Here is a 13,365-nt window from a genome sequence, read left to right on the forward strand (position 1 = left end):
AAAGATTTTTTTAAAAAATAAAAATAATAAAAAACAAAAACAAGTTAAAAGGAAAAAAAAGAAGCAAAAAAAAAAAGAAAAAAGAAGATAAAGATTTATTCACTCATGTAATGAAAATCCAGACTGTAGCCCTGTCTTTAGGCACAGCTGGATCTGGGTGCCCAAAATGTGTCACAGGATTCTGTCGCTTCCCCAGCCTGCCTTCCTTTGTGTGGACTTCATCCTCACGTGGGCTTCCTGGACAGTGATAAGCTGGATAGCAGCATGTCTGAAGTGACGTTCTGCCAACTTAACCAACCAGTGAAAAGAAAGCTGCTCTTTCCTGCCAAAGTCCAAGAACTGATGCTGATTGGCCCACTTTTGGTCACTTGTTCACCCTAAATCAATCACATGGACAGGAAATAAAACACCCGATAGCCCAGGCTAGTTCCTATCTCCACCCATGGAGCCAAAGGGTGGGTTAAACTCTATCTAAACCACCTAGAACAAAAACTTGGCAGGGTAGTTCCCTAAAAGAAAGTGGAAATGTTATCACTGGAAACAAAGATTAACATACTATAAAGGCAAAAACATCTGATGCTATGGCTCCGTCTCACCTTTGATTCCCACCAGCTTTCTAATGAGAATACCAACATTGTGTTTACCAAACTGGGGTCTCACCCACCTAACCTGTCCATTCATCTCAGGTTTACCAATGTTAGCATCTGGCCATTGTGAACCCCCTTTTCATTAGATATCTGCTAGTCCTGTCTCATGGTTATGAATTTTCATGTGCAGAGGGGATGGGGCACATGCACACATAGACATGCTTCAGAGATGACTCAGCCAGGGTGGGTGCCGCCCAGTAAGATGGCATTGTTTCTAAAATGCCTGCTCCTCCCTCCTGATTTGCTTCCATCACATCCTCTGACATCAAGAAGTACATTTAGCACAAACAAGGTAGATGAGAAATGAGCTGTCAAAGTTTATTCACCACATTCTGCTGCAATTTATAAATCACAGTACAATTCAAAATGATTTATTCAGCCTTTCCATCTAAAAAAAAAAAGAAGAAGAAAGAGAAATGAAAAAAATATGAAGGATTACCAGCTCCAACCCAATCAATAGCAAGGAAGCCTGCCTGACTCTGCCAATTAATCATGTCTCTTGGATATGAGATGTCCAATGACAGGAGGCTTGGAGAGAGGTTAACCAAAGTCGAAACCAGATTTGCCGTCACCTCAAGCCCAAGGGGCCTAGAGTTAGCAGCTCCCAGCTAACCATTATCATTAGTTGAGGGCACTGGTAAGCCACTGCATTCCTCAGCTTGCTCTGCAGTTCTCTAGCCTCTGTGCACCGTAATGGTTCCCTAAAGGAAACTGGAGGTATTGTTACCAAAAGAAGATAATGTATTCTGGGTAGGCAAAAACATAAAAAGGAAGGAAGAAACTACAATCAGTAAAAAGCCAGACATAGAGTAGTTCGAAAAGGAATTCTTAAAGCATTGTAGAGAGGTAGGTATTTAATAAATTGTTGTTTATAATTAGCAATCAAATATGATGCTGTAATTCTGCTGGCCTCCCATACATGGCCATTAGATAACTTGTAAATGTATTATTCTAAAGAGAATAGAAGGGCAGTCGTGGTGGCTCCCACCTGTAAGCCCAGCACTTTGGGAGACAGAGGCGGGGGGACCACTTGAGGTCAGGAGTCCAAGACCAGCCTGGCCAACATGGCAAAACCCCATCTCTACCAAAAATACAAAAATTAGCCAAACATGGTAACACGTGCCTGTAGTCCCAGCTACTCGGGAGGCTGAGAGGCAGGAGGACCACTTGAACCCAGGAGGCGGAGGTTGCAGTGAGCCAAGATCACGCCACTGCACTCCAGCCTGGGTGACAGAGCAAGGCTCTGTCTCAAAAAAAAAAAAAAAAAAAGGTGAAGGTATTTTTTTTCTTACATAGGTAAATATTCCTAAATGAGCTTTGTTTATACTGCCTAGTAAGCAGTTGAACTTCAGTATGAGCGATAATGACATTAATTTAGGCATTTAATAATACAAATTATACCTATTAGAGTGTGAGTTTTGAGTTCTCAGTAATAATGCAAAAAAAAGGGTGGGGGGGGGTGGGTAGCTATAGCCAAAAAAAAAGCTAGTAGAATATTGGATAATAGAGAAAAATACAAAAGAAAAAAAATGTGCTACACTTGGACAAACCTATGGTGGATCTATCTAGAAAACTGTTTCTTGGCCGGATGCAGTTTCTCACGCCTGTAATCCCAGCACTTTGGGAGGCCAAGGTGGGTGGATTGGCTGAGGTCAGGAGTTTGAGACCAGTCTAGTCAACATGGTGAAACCCTCATCTCTACTAAAATACAAAATTAGGTGGGCATGGTGGCTCACGCCTGTAATCCCAGCTACTCAGGAGGCTGAGGCATGAGAATCACTTGAACCCAGGAGGTAGAGGTTGCAGTGAGCTGAGATCGTGTCATTGCACTCCAGCCTGGGCAACAGAACGAGACTCCGTCTCAAAAAACAAAAACAAAAACCTGTTTATTATTCTAGTTTTGATACCTCAAGAAAAAAACATGGTAAGAAAAGAAGATCTAGAGAAGAACAACTAAATTGATTAGTAGTTCTTGTCTACAAATATTTATCAAGCTTCCACAATGTGTGAGACTGGTCTGGAGATAAATATAAAAGATATGGTCCTCAGCTTCACAGTCTAATGGGAGAGACAGAGACACAGAAATAGCTCTAATTATGCAATGTGGTGAGCAGAGAACAGAGATATGCGCAGGACGCTGATTGAGGTCACAGAGGGGAGGCACTAGGAATGGCTAGGGATGAGCTGAAAACAGACAGAATGAGAGAGGAATACAAAGTGGCCTGTGGGTGTTGTTGCTGCTGTTGTTATGTGTACATTTAGGAGTGAGAGAAGCCAGTTTGAAAAGAAGGAGCAATGGAAGGGGAGAGCTGGAGTAACTAAAAGAGAAAACAGATCCAACGGGAAGGCTAGAGTTATGGGATGATGTATAGTGGGTTGGCCCAGAATAAACAGGGAGAGGGGCCCAACCTCCTCCAAACCCAGAGAAGAGCAGATAAAGATGGTTATGGGCAGTGATAAGCTTGGAGGTAGAGGGCCAGAAAGTTAAGGGAGATCAGACCTGGCATATTCAATTTGTTAAAGTAGAGGTTTTTAACCTTTCAGGATGTTGAGAATCTGTTGAAAACTACAGATATTTTTCTCTCAAAAAGGCACATTAGGCCGGGAGCCATGGCTCACACCTATAATCCCAGCACTTTGGGTGGCCAAGACAGGAGGATCACTTGAGCCTGGGAGTTCGAGACCAACCTGGGCAATATAGTGAGACCTCGTCTGTACAAAAAAATAAAATAAAATAAAACTACCTGAGGGTGGTGGTGCATGCCTGTGGTCCCAGGTACTTGGGAAGCTAAGGTGAAAGGATCACTTGAGACCCAGAAGCAGAGGCTGCAGTGAGCCAAGACCACGCTGCTGCAGTGAGCCAAGACCATGCTACTGCACTCCAGCCTGGACAACAGAGCAAGATCTTGTCTCAAAAAAAAAAAATTACCCAAATTTTAACATATAATTTCAGTTTCTCAACCTGCTGAATCCTAACCACAGACACCAGGCAGAGAGCCTGCATTCTACCCATGCAAGACAGGTCATTTGCTGATAGTAAGGAATTGCGGGGACAGAGGGTGCTTAAAGGTTTGGAATAAACACTGCAGCCCAAGTGAGAGGGACCAAAACAAAGACAAGCAGACAACAGAGCTAAAGTTCCTGGCCTGGGTTAGAAACAGTAGTGTGACATGTCTGTCAGCATAACTGTGCCAAGGTGAGTTGCAGCATTGATCCAGGCTGGGAACTTAAGAGAGTAGAATGCCCATTAGGAACACTGAAGTGATTAACATGAATTCCAGAGCAGGTAGGGAAGAAGACAGCCCAGGAGGGGACTGACAAACTGGGAGAGAGGGCTTTGTGAGCTGGAAGGGATGCTACCTCACATTACACCAAAAACTCCTGGAAAAATGCAGAGCTCCTACCTCCTCCCTTGCTGAGGTAGGCACACCTGTCAGCTCTTTGGATCTGTCACTAATTGTCATAACCCATCTTCCCTTCATGATCCCATCTGCGTCTCTTCTGCACCTCTCCCTGACCACTTGCTCTTCTCCCTCCACATGCAAACATGCTCAAGGCTTTCCCACATTCAAAAACAAAACAACAGAAACAATGAACCTTCCTTCAAGGACAAGGTTGGATGGAATTAAAGCTCATCTGCTGGCCAGGCACAGTGGCTCATGCCTGTAATCCCAGTACTTTGGGAGGCAGAGGCGGGCGGATCATCTAAGGTCAGGAGTTCAAGACCAGCCTGACCAACATGGTGAAACACCATCTCTACTAAAAATACAAAATTAGCTGGGCGTGGTGGTGGGCGCCTGTATCGCAGCTATTCAGGAGGCTAAGGCAAGAGAATCACTTGAATCCAGGAGGCGGAGGTTGCAGTGAGCCAAGATTATGCCATTGCACTCTAGTCTGGGCAAAAAGAGCGAAACTCCACCCGAAAACAAACAAACAAAAGACTCATCTGCCATAGAAAATTCTGAAACAGACATATATATAAAGATAGCATTTCAAATCAGTGGGAAAAAAATAGATTACTCAATACATAGTGTTGAGACTACTGGGTAGACATGTGGGGGAAAAAAATACATTAGATCTCTGTAAATCAAAATAAGCTCCAGATAGATTAAACCTTTCTTTCCCCTGGGGCAGAGTCTCGCTTTGTTTCCCAGGCTGGAGTGCAGTGGCGCCATATCAACTCACTGCAACCTCCGCCTCCCGGGTTCAAGCAATTCTCCTGCTTCAGCCTCCCCAGTAGTTGGAATTACAGGCGCATGCCACCACACCTGGCTAATGTTTGTATTTTTAGTAGAGACAGAGTTTCACCATGTTGCCCAGGCTGGTCTCAAACTCCTGACCTCAAGTGATCCACCTGCATTGGCCTCCCAAAGTGCTGGGTTTACAGGCGGAGCCACTGCAACTGTATCATATATATATATGATACAAAATAAAAGTCTTTTTGGTAATGTTGAAACTGGCAAGAACTTTCTAAGAATAACATAACATCCAGAAGCCTAAAATAACACATTGATAGGCCGGGCAGGGTGGCTTGCGCATGTAATCCCAGCACTTTGGGAGGCCAAAGTAGGTAGATCACCTGAGGTCAGGAGTTCGAGACCAGCCTGACCAACATGGAGAAACCCCGTCTTTACTAAAAATACAAAATTAGCAGGGCATGGTGGCGCATGCCTGTAATCCCAGCTACTCAGGAGGCTGAGGCAGGAGAATCGCTTGAACCCAGGAGGCAGAGGTTGCAGTGAGCCAAGATCATGCCATTGCACTCCAGCCTGGGCAACAAGAGCAAAACTCCGTCTCAAAAAATAAAGATAAAAATAAATTTAAAAATAAAACTGATAAATTGGTATATATTAAAGAAAAATTCTGCATAGAAAACATAATCAAAAGACATGAATATTTGCAACTCACATCACAGACAAAAGCCTAAGTTCTTAGCATTTGAATAGCTGATAAAAATAAGAAAATAAAAAAACCAGCAAGCTAATAGATAAATGGGCAAAGAATCTGAACACGATTCACAGAAGCAGGTGGTGGGAAATTGGCTCTCTCATGCATTGCTGGTCAAATATAAACTGGTGTGGCTTTTTTGTTTTTTTTCTTTTTTAGATGGAGTCTCGCTCTGTCTCCCTACAGTAGTGTGATCTTTGCTCACCACAACCTCTGCCTCCCAGGTTCAAGCAATTCTCCTGTCTCAGCCGCCTGAGTAGCTGGGACTACAAGCACGCGCCACCGCACCCAGCTAATTTTTGTATTTTTAGTAGAGACGGGGTTTTACCACATTGGTCAAGCTGGTCTTGAACTCCTGACCTCGTGATCTGCCCATCTTGGCCTCCCAAAGTGCTAGGATTACAGGCGTGAGCCACCACACCTGGTGATGTGGCTTTTAAAGCCCATTAAAAGGGGCCTGGTTAAATACATTGTTACCTCCATTCTACCTCTAGTCTACACTGCTATTTAAAAGAATGAGTCAGTTCTATATATCCATCTCCAAGATATAATAAGAATACTGAAGTGTAGAATCATGTGTTACCATTAAAAAAAAAAAAAAAAAAAGTAAGAAGGGCCTACTGGGTGCTCTCTCCACTTGGATGATCCGCGAGCACTTCAAACACACACAGCAGGACCAAAGGAGAATTCAATATTTGCTTTAAATCAAAATCTGCCTATAGAAGCAAAGAATATCTCTGGGAGAAGGCACAAGAAACCAGTAAGTGTAGCTGTCATGTTCCAACTTCTTCCCCTAATATTCCCTCTTTCTGTGAATCAGAAGCACAGACAACGAAGTCGCCCAATCCAGGGCCGGAGAGTCATTCTGGAACTTGGTTATGAACGTAATGCCATAGAAACAAATCTGTAAAATTCAAATTTGATGACATTACTCACCTACTTAAAGTCATTCATTTCTGCCACCCTCCTCACACCCCTTCCCTCCCTCCCCCTGCCCAGTGAAGAGCCTGTTCCTGCAAGGAGGTGCCTATCATCTCCGCTCTGGATGCTTGCAAATGTCCCGAAGAGGCTTTCGTATGTGGTCTAATACTGATAGCTGCTTCTCAGGGTTTTCCACCAGCACTGTCTGTGTACCTGCTTCTGCCTGAAGAGCTGTTTGGAAGGTAGCAAGCATATGAACCCAAATGAAGACAGGAATTACTACATGTTATTCTCTGGTTTATTTTGATGACAAAGTCCCCCTACTGATAAAACATTGCATTATTTCATCTTTCAACCTTGAGGGACACAATCCTTGAACACCCAGCTCAAAAATGTTCTCTAGCACCGGGCGCGGTGGCTCACGCCTGTAATCCTAGCACTTTGGGAGGCCGAGGCGGGCAGATCACGAGGTCAGGAGATCGAGACCATCCTGGCTAACACGGTGAAACCCCGACTCTACTAAAAATACAAAAAAATAGCCAGGCGTGGTGGCGGGCGCGCGCCTGTAGTCCCAGCTATTAGGGAGGCTGAGGCAGGAGAATGGCGTGAACCCGGGAGGCGGAGCTTGCAGTGAGCCGAGATCGTGCGACTGCACTCCAGCCTGGGAGACATAGTGAGACTCCGTCTCAAAAAAAAAAAAAAACAAACAAACCTCTTGCTCGATAGCTTACACAGCTTTCCCAGCCAGTAGGTCACCCCATTGTCATTCTTCCATTAGCTCTTGGGACTGTTATGAGCTGTTTACTTGTTTTGCAACGGATTATGAACTGTGTGAAGGCAATATCCTATCTTTTTTATTAGTATTATTTCTAGGGCCTAGCTGAAATATAATAGATACTCAGCGAACTTTGCTTTGTAGGAGGGAGGGAGGGATGGATACATCAAAAGAAATGGAGAAAGACTTCTTAAATCCTAACAGTACAAACTTGAGTTCTTTTCTAGGTGAGGTAGACCTGGAAATGTTAGAGATTCCACAAGGAGGCACTAGAGTTCCACCTGTCTCCCTCTGCGGAGAAAAGCCGGAGCCAACTAAGTCTTGCCCCGGCTGGTACCTTGTAGCAGATACCTGCTTTAGCCGAGTAAACCAACAAAGATGATTTGAATGAGGACTGAGGGAGGAATGAGTGCAGGGAGGCCACAACACTGTTATGGTAAAGAAATGATCATTTTAAAGAGACTTCAATAGAAAACCCCCCACCCCCACCTCTGGACAACATCCTACTCCCAGCGCTGGGAGCCACGTATCCAAACAATAGGGTATTGTTTTCTCAGCCCAGTTTTTCCGCCTCCTCTAATTAAGCAAAACACTAAGGCTCATAAAATATTGGGTTATCATTCTAGCTCCACAGTATTTCCCAATTGAGTGCTCTCTTCCTTATTCCATGATAGATCACAGCTGTCACAAATATTACCATTTCCTCCTTGGTAACCTCCCAAGAGGTCACTGAAACTTTCATCCTGGACCTCTGAACCCTAGATTTCTGTGTAGGCTGACAAGAAAGAAAAAAAATCCTTTTAAATTTCAAATATATATCTAATTCCTATGAGAGACCTGGAAATGTAACCATGGAAACCAGAGCATGAGTGTAACCATGGAGACCCATTGAAACCGGCTGGGCCATTACCATCTAGAAGCTGGTGGGGCTGTGGCAATTAGAAGGACTGTTAGCCCTAGTTAATATGGTCAAGTGATGTCAATTGTTTAGGTGAGTGTTTTACAGACATTTAAGTAATTTCTGGCTACTGCTAACGCTTTAAAATGTTCGAGAGAAGGCCTTTTCGTAGGGCTTCCTATGTTAGACTAATTTCTGAAGGATCCTCCACATCTTTCTCCCCAACCCTCTTACCACACCTCCAGAGTCATGACTTAATCAGTCATTCATTCAGCAGACACATGCTAATTACCTTGAAATCACCTTGGTGTGCTGGGCACTACTGGATCCCATCATATACATTATATAATATGGTGTATATACAGATATATACATTATCTGTATATATCCCAGTTCATATACATTGTCTGTCCTAGCAGCTTTAATGCCCAGGCAAATCCTGAATAAAAGGGTCCATTTATCAGAACGCTTCTTTACCAGAATCTCACAGAATTTGGGTTTGTGCTTTCAGTAAGTGAGATGAGAACTAGACTTCTTTCATTTTGAAGGAAATGCTCATTATTCCAATGTCATAGAAGTCCTTCACAAAGTCAGACCATTCTCTCCGTCCCATTTCTTTTCTTCTTTCCCTGTGTGCATTACAACCCCATCACTCCTCCGGCAACCACAGGTTCAAAGGCCTTGATGACAGTTTGTCGGGGGAGCTGCTTTGTTGTGTGTTTTGAACACCAGTGTGGTGAAAAGGTAGAGAGCAGTGTCAAATCACCTGTGCCTGCCACTTACCCATGTGTCACCCTAGACAAGCTATTAAACCTTCCTAAGCCTCAAGTTTCCTCATCTATAAAGGGGAAATAAAACCAGTCTTTAGGTTATTCAGTGACAACTTCACACAACTGTGAAACTTTAGATTGCTACCAAGTTTTATCTTCTGGTTTTATCTTTACTTCCCAATATCACTCAGCAGTCTTTCATGTTCTTAGCTCTTTCTCCTATTTTACTCAACAGGAGGTCTAAATGTTTACAACTTCCAACAATGCGTTCAAAACCAGCCGAGCATGGTGGCTCATGTGTGTAATCCCAGCACTTTGCGGGGCCAAGGTGGGAGGATCGCTTGAGCTAGGAATTTGAGGACGGCCTGGGTGAGACCTAGTGAGAACCCATCTCTACAAAACAAATTTTAAAATTAGCTGAGTGTGCCTGTAATCCCAGCTACTCAGGAGGCTGAGGTGGGAGGAGCACTTGAGCCTGGGAGGTGGAGGTTGCAGTGAGCCAAGAATGCACCTTCGCACTCCAGCCTGGGTAACAGAGTGAGATCCTATCTCAAAACAACAACAAACAAACAACCGTCTGTCTCAGCAGAAAATGATGGAGACAATGATGACAACAGCAGTTGTTATATGAGGCTTATTATATACCAGACACTGTTCTAAGCACTTCACATATTTTAACTCATTTAAATCTTACCACAATCCATTGAGGATTATTGTCATCTCCATTACACAGATGAGAAAACTGAGGCACAAGGTGTTTAGGGAAATTTCCCAAGGTCATAAGCTACAGAATGGCAGAAAAAGCATTTGAACCCTAGTAGTGCCCCCAAAGTCTGCACTTTCAGCCACTGTTCAATAGTCAGGCTTTCTCCAGTGATAATGTTCACTGTGAATTAAGAGTCCAATGATATGAATGAACTCCCTCAGATGTCTCCTGTTCAATGCCAACATCTGCCTGCACTAACCTGCATCTTCATCAGCCCCTAGTCCATGTTTCAGAAGAAAAAACCAGCCTTCCTCTAATCCTCCCACCCCAATTTCAAGTTCCTTGCTCCCTCAATTACTCCTCTGTTTCTGATCCCCAATCCTTCCTCTCACTTAGCACCTTCCTCTCAGTATGTCAGCAGGTGCAAGCCCATCCTGCCTTATATATTTTTTCCCCATTCTTGAACTTGACTGAAATGTCCTACCTTACTTTTTTATTTTATTTTGTTGATTTTATTTATTTATTTATTTATTTATTTATTTTGAGACAGAGTCTCACTCTGTCACTCAGGCTGGAGTGCAGCTCACTGCAACTTCCCCTTCCCAGGTTCAAGCAATTCTCATGCCTCAGCCTCCCCCAAGTAGCTAGGATTACAGGCACCCGCTGCCATGACTAGCTAATTTTTGTATTTTTAGTAGAGACAGGGTTTCACCATGTGGTGCAGGCTGGTCTCGAACACCTGACCTCAAGTGATCTGCCCACCTCGGCCTCCCAAACTGCTGGGATTACAAGCATGGGCCACCACGCCCAGCCCCTACCTTACTTTTTTCAACACCACTTGAGTCTCTCTGCTTGTCCTCTCTCCTCTCCACAGCCAAGTTCCTGGCTCGAGTTGTCTATGCTTGTCTCCACCCCTTCATGTCCCATGGGTGCTGCACCCTCTGAGGTCTGGCTTCCTCACTTTACTGCAGTTGCTTTCCTGGTGGCCCCCAAGGTTGCTAAAATAAATGGCTTTTTATTTATTTTATTTTATTTTTTATTTTTATTTATTTATTTATTTATTTATTTTGAGACAGAGTCTCTCTCTGTCGCCCAGGCTGGAGTGCAGTGGCGCGATCTCAGCTTACTGCAAGCTCCGCCTCCCGGGTTCATGATAAATGGTTTTTTAAAAGTCTCAGTCCCACTCTTCTCTGCAGTATTTAACTCTATTGATCACTTTCTCCCCTTTAAAACCTTCGCCTCCCTTGGCCTGACCTTCTTCTGTGCTTCCACTCTGGATTTTCCTTCTCTGTCTCCTTTATTGGCTCCTCCCTCATGGCCTATTCCTTACTTTGGGGTATGCTTCTGGACCCTAAACCTGCTCTTCCTCTCTCTGGGCACTGTCAGTATCATGTCTGTATCTTCAACTAAGCCTCCATTCTGAATTCACATCAATGGATAAAAATGGCAATTGACTATCTCAGCTGCGTGATCTGTGGACTCCCCATCCTCAACTCAACACTGCATCCACCCAGAAGCCCAAGTCACAATATCTGAAGTCATTCTCCAGTCCTTCATCCCTCTGACAGGCATCTCCATGACCCCTCATGTGTAGCTTTCTGTTCCTTGTCCTGATCCCTCTACCACTGTCTTAGTCATCCTTTCTCTCCTAAAATATTAAAATCACCTCACCAGTCTCCCTTTTCCTTAAGCCTCAACCGTAAGGATACCAGTGATTTCTTTCTAAAATGCATCTCACTCCATTCCACAAAACCAAAAGATCCCTAATGCCAACATAATGAAACCAATTCCTTTGCATATGACCTGAGTCCCATCTCTCTCTCCAGCCTCACCAGTTGTCTGGCCACCTCCCTAACCCCTGCCTTTCTAGCACCGTGGCTACAGTACTGGGCCAGATGGAATGGCCCCAATCATGTCTCTCACACCTCCCCACTTGGCACATCCATTCCTTCTTTCTGGAACATTTCCCTAGGGTGTTCATCCGGCAGACTCCTCCCCCGTATTCTCTACTTCCTCTTTGCCACCGCCCATTCCCTCACAGGCCTGGCTTTCCTTGTGCCTTTGACATACTCTCATCTAACAATTCTCTGCTTGTGCTATAATTGTTGGACTCATCTATTTTCCTTCTTAGACTTACTAGTTCTTCAAGGACACGTACTACTTATTTGTTGTCCTTGTATTTTTTTTCCCGTCAGTGCCCCACAAAATTTCTCGACAACAGTAGATATTTACTAAATATTAGATATTAATATTGTTATCAAGGAGACAGCAGAGAAACTGCCTTGGCAGCTAACACTTTCCATCATCGTCACCACCATCAACATCAGAAAGCACACACCAAACGCCTCTGTAACCGAACACAGACCTGACCGTGTCGTAAGTTAGAACAAGTGAGTAGAGATAGTATCCCCACATGTGTGACGTACACTCGTTGGTATACAGATCTCATCAATGCACAGACCAGGTGAGCGGTTACACTAGATGACTTTTTTTTTTTTTTTTTTGAGACAGAGTCTCACTCTGTCGCCCAGGCTGGAATGCAGTGGCGTGATCTTGGCTCACCGAAACCTCCACCTCCCAGATTCAAGCAATTATCCTGCCTCAGCCTCCCGAGTAGCTGGGATCACAGGCGCACGCTGCCACACCCAGGTAATTTTTGTATTTTTAGGAGAGATGGGGTTTCACATGGTGGCTAGGCTGGTCTCAAACTCCTGACCTCAGGTGATCCACCCGCCTCGGCCTCCCAAAGTGCTGGGATTACAGGCGTGAGCCACCGCGCCTGGCTAGTGCTAGATGATTTCTAAGGTCTCTTCAAAGTCACATCCTGTGAATGGAGGCATTAAACCAAGACGTTCAATTAAATCAACCACCATGTGCACACTTATGACGCACAAACTATTGCACTAAATGCTGTAATAAATGGATAGGAATGAACACTTACCAGTATTTAGATCAAAGGCAAATACAATTAAAGGCCATTTCAGTGAGACTGGGTAGGTAAATAGGAGAAGACAAAGGAGAATACTCATTCAATTAGCTCAGCTGACATTTGTCAGGGCCCAGCTCTTTGCTGGGTCAATGTCAGAAGCTGGGTGGAACAATGAAAACCATGTGGTCTCTGTCCTCTATATGCTCCTGGCCCAGCAAGGCAGACAGCCACACAGCCTTCAAACGCAAAGGGCAAGGAAAGAGGGCTGCAATTAATTCTGTCTAGAAAGGGAAGGCAGGTCTTAAGAAATTTCTCAGTCATAACATTCTGTCTGGCTCTTGAGGGGCTAATGGGTTTTTTCAAGTGTAGAAGAGAGAGTTCCACAGTGAGGGAACAGAATGAAAAGGAGGACATAGGCTCCAACGCTGAGGCACCTTGGAAACCATTGATTTTCCCGGGCCACAAGCAGCAGCAGCTGAGCCACTATCCCGAACTCCACATGAGAACATCGGCTTCGTGAGCCCCACAGGTGACGTGTGCTGGGTCTGGAGAATGATGGCTGGGGCACAAGATGTGGGTTCAGAAGTGGAGAAACCAGGGTCACCAAGGTTAATACATGTCATTATTCAGGTGTGCAGAAAGTAAACTATTTTTTTCTTTTCTTTTCTTTTCTTTTCTTTTTTTTGAGACAGGGTCTTGCTGTCACCTAGGATGGAGTGCAGTGTTTTGATCATAGCTTACTGCAGCCTCAAACTCCTGGGCTTAATCAATC

General features: G+C 44.3%; 1 protein-coding gene across 1 annotated transcript in view; it reads left to right on the forward strand.

Moving 5' to 3' along the window:
- Positions 1-8,180: 8,180 nt before the first annotated feature.
- GTF2F2 (general transcription factor IIF subunit 2) overlaps positions 8,181-13,365 on the forward strand; it is a 239,318-nt gene continuing 234,133 nt past the window's right edge. The window contains exon 1 of the mRNA XM_054446661.1: positions 8,181-8,281. The gene's annotated coding sequence lies outside the window, so the exon portion shown is untranslated. The remainder of the gene's footprint in view (positions 8,282-13,365) is intronic.

Source organism: Pongo pygmaeus, chromosome 14 (genome assembly GCF_028885625.2).
Source record: "Pongo pygmaeus isolate AG05252 chromosome 14, NHGRI_mPonPyg2-v2.0_pri, whole genome shotgun sequence".
Lineage (NCBI taxonomy): Eukaryota > Metazoa > Chordata > Mammalia > Primates > Hominidae > Pongo > Pongo pygmaeus.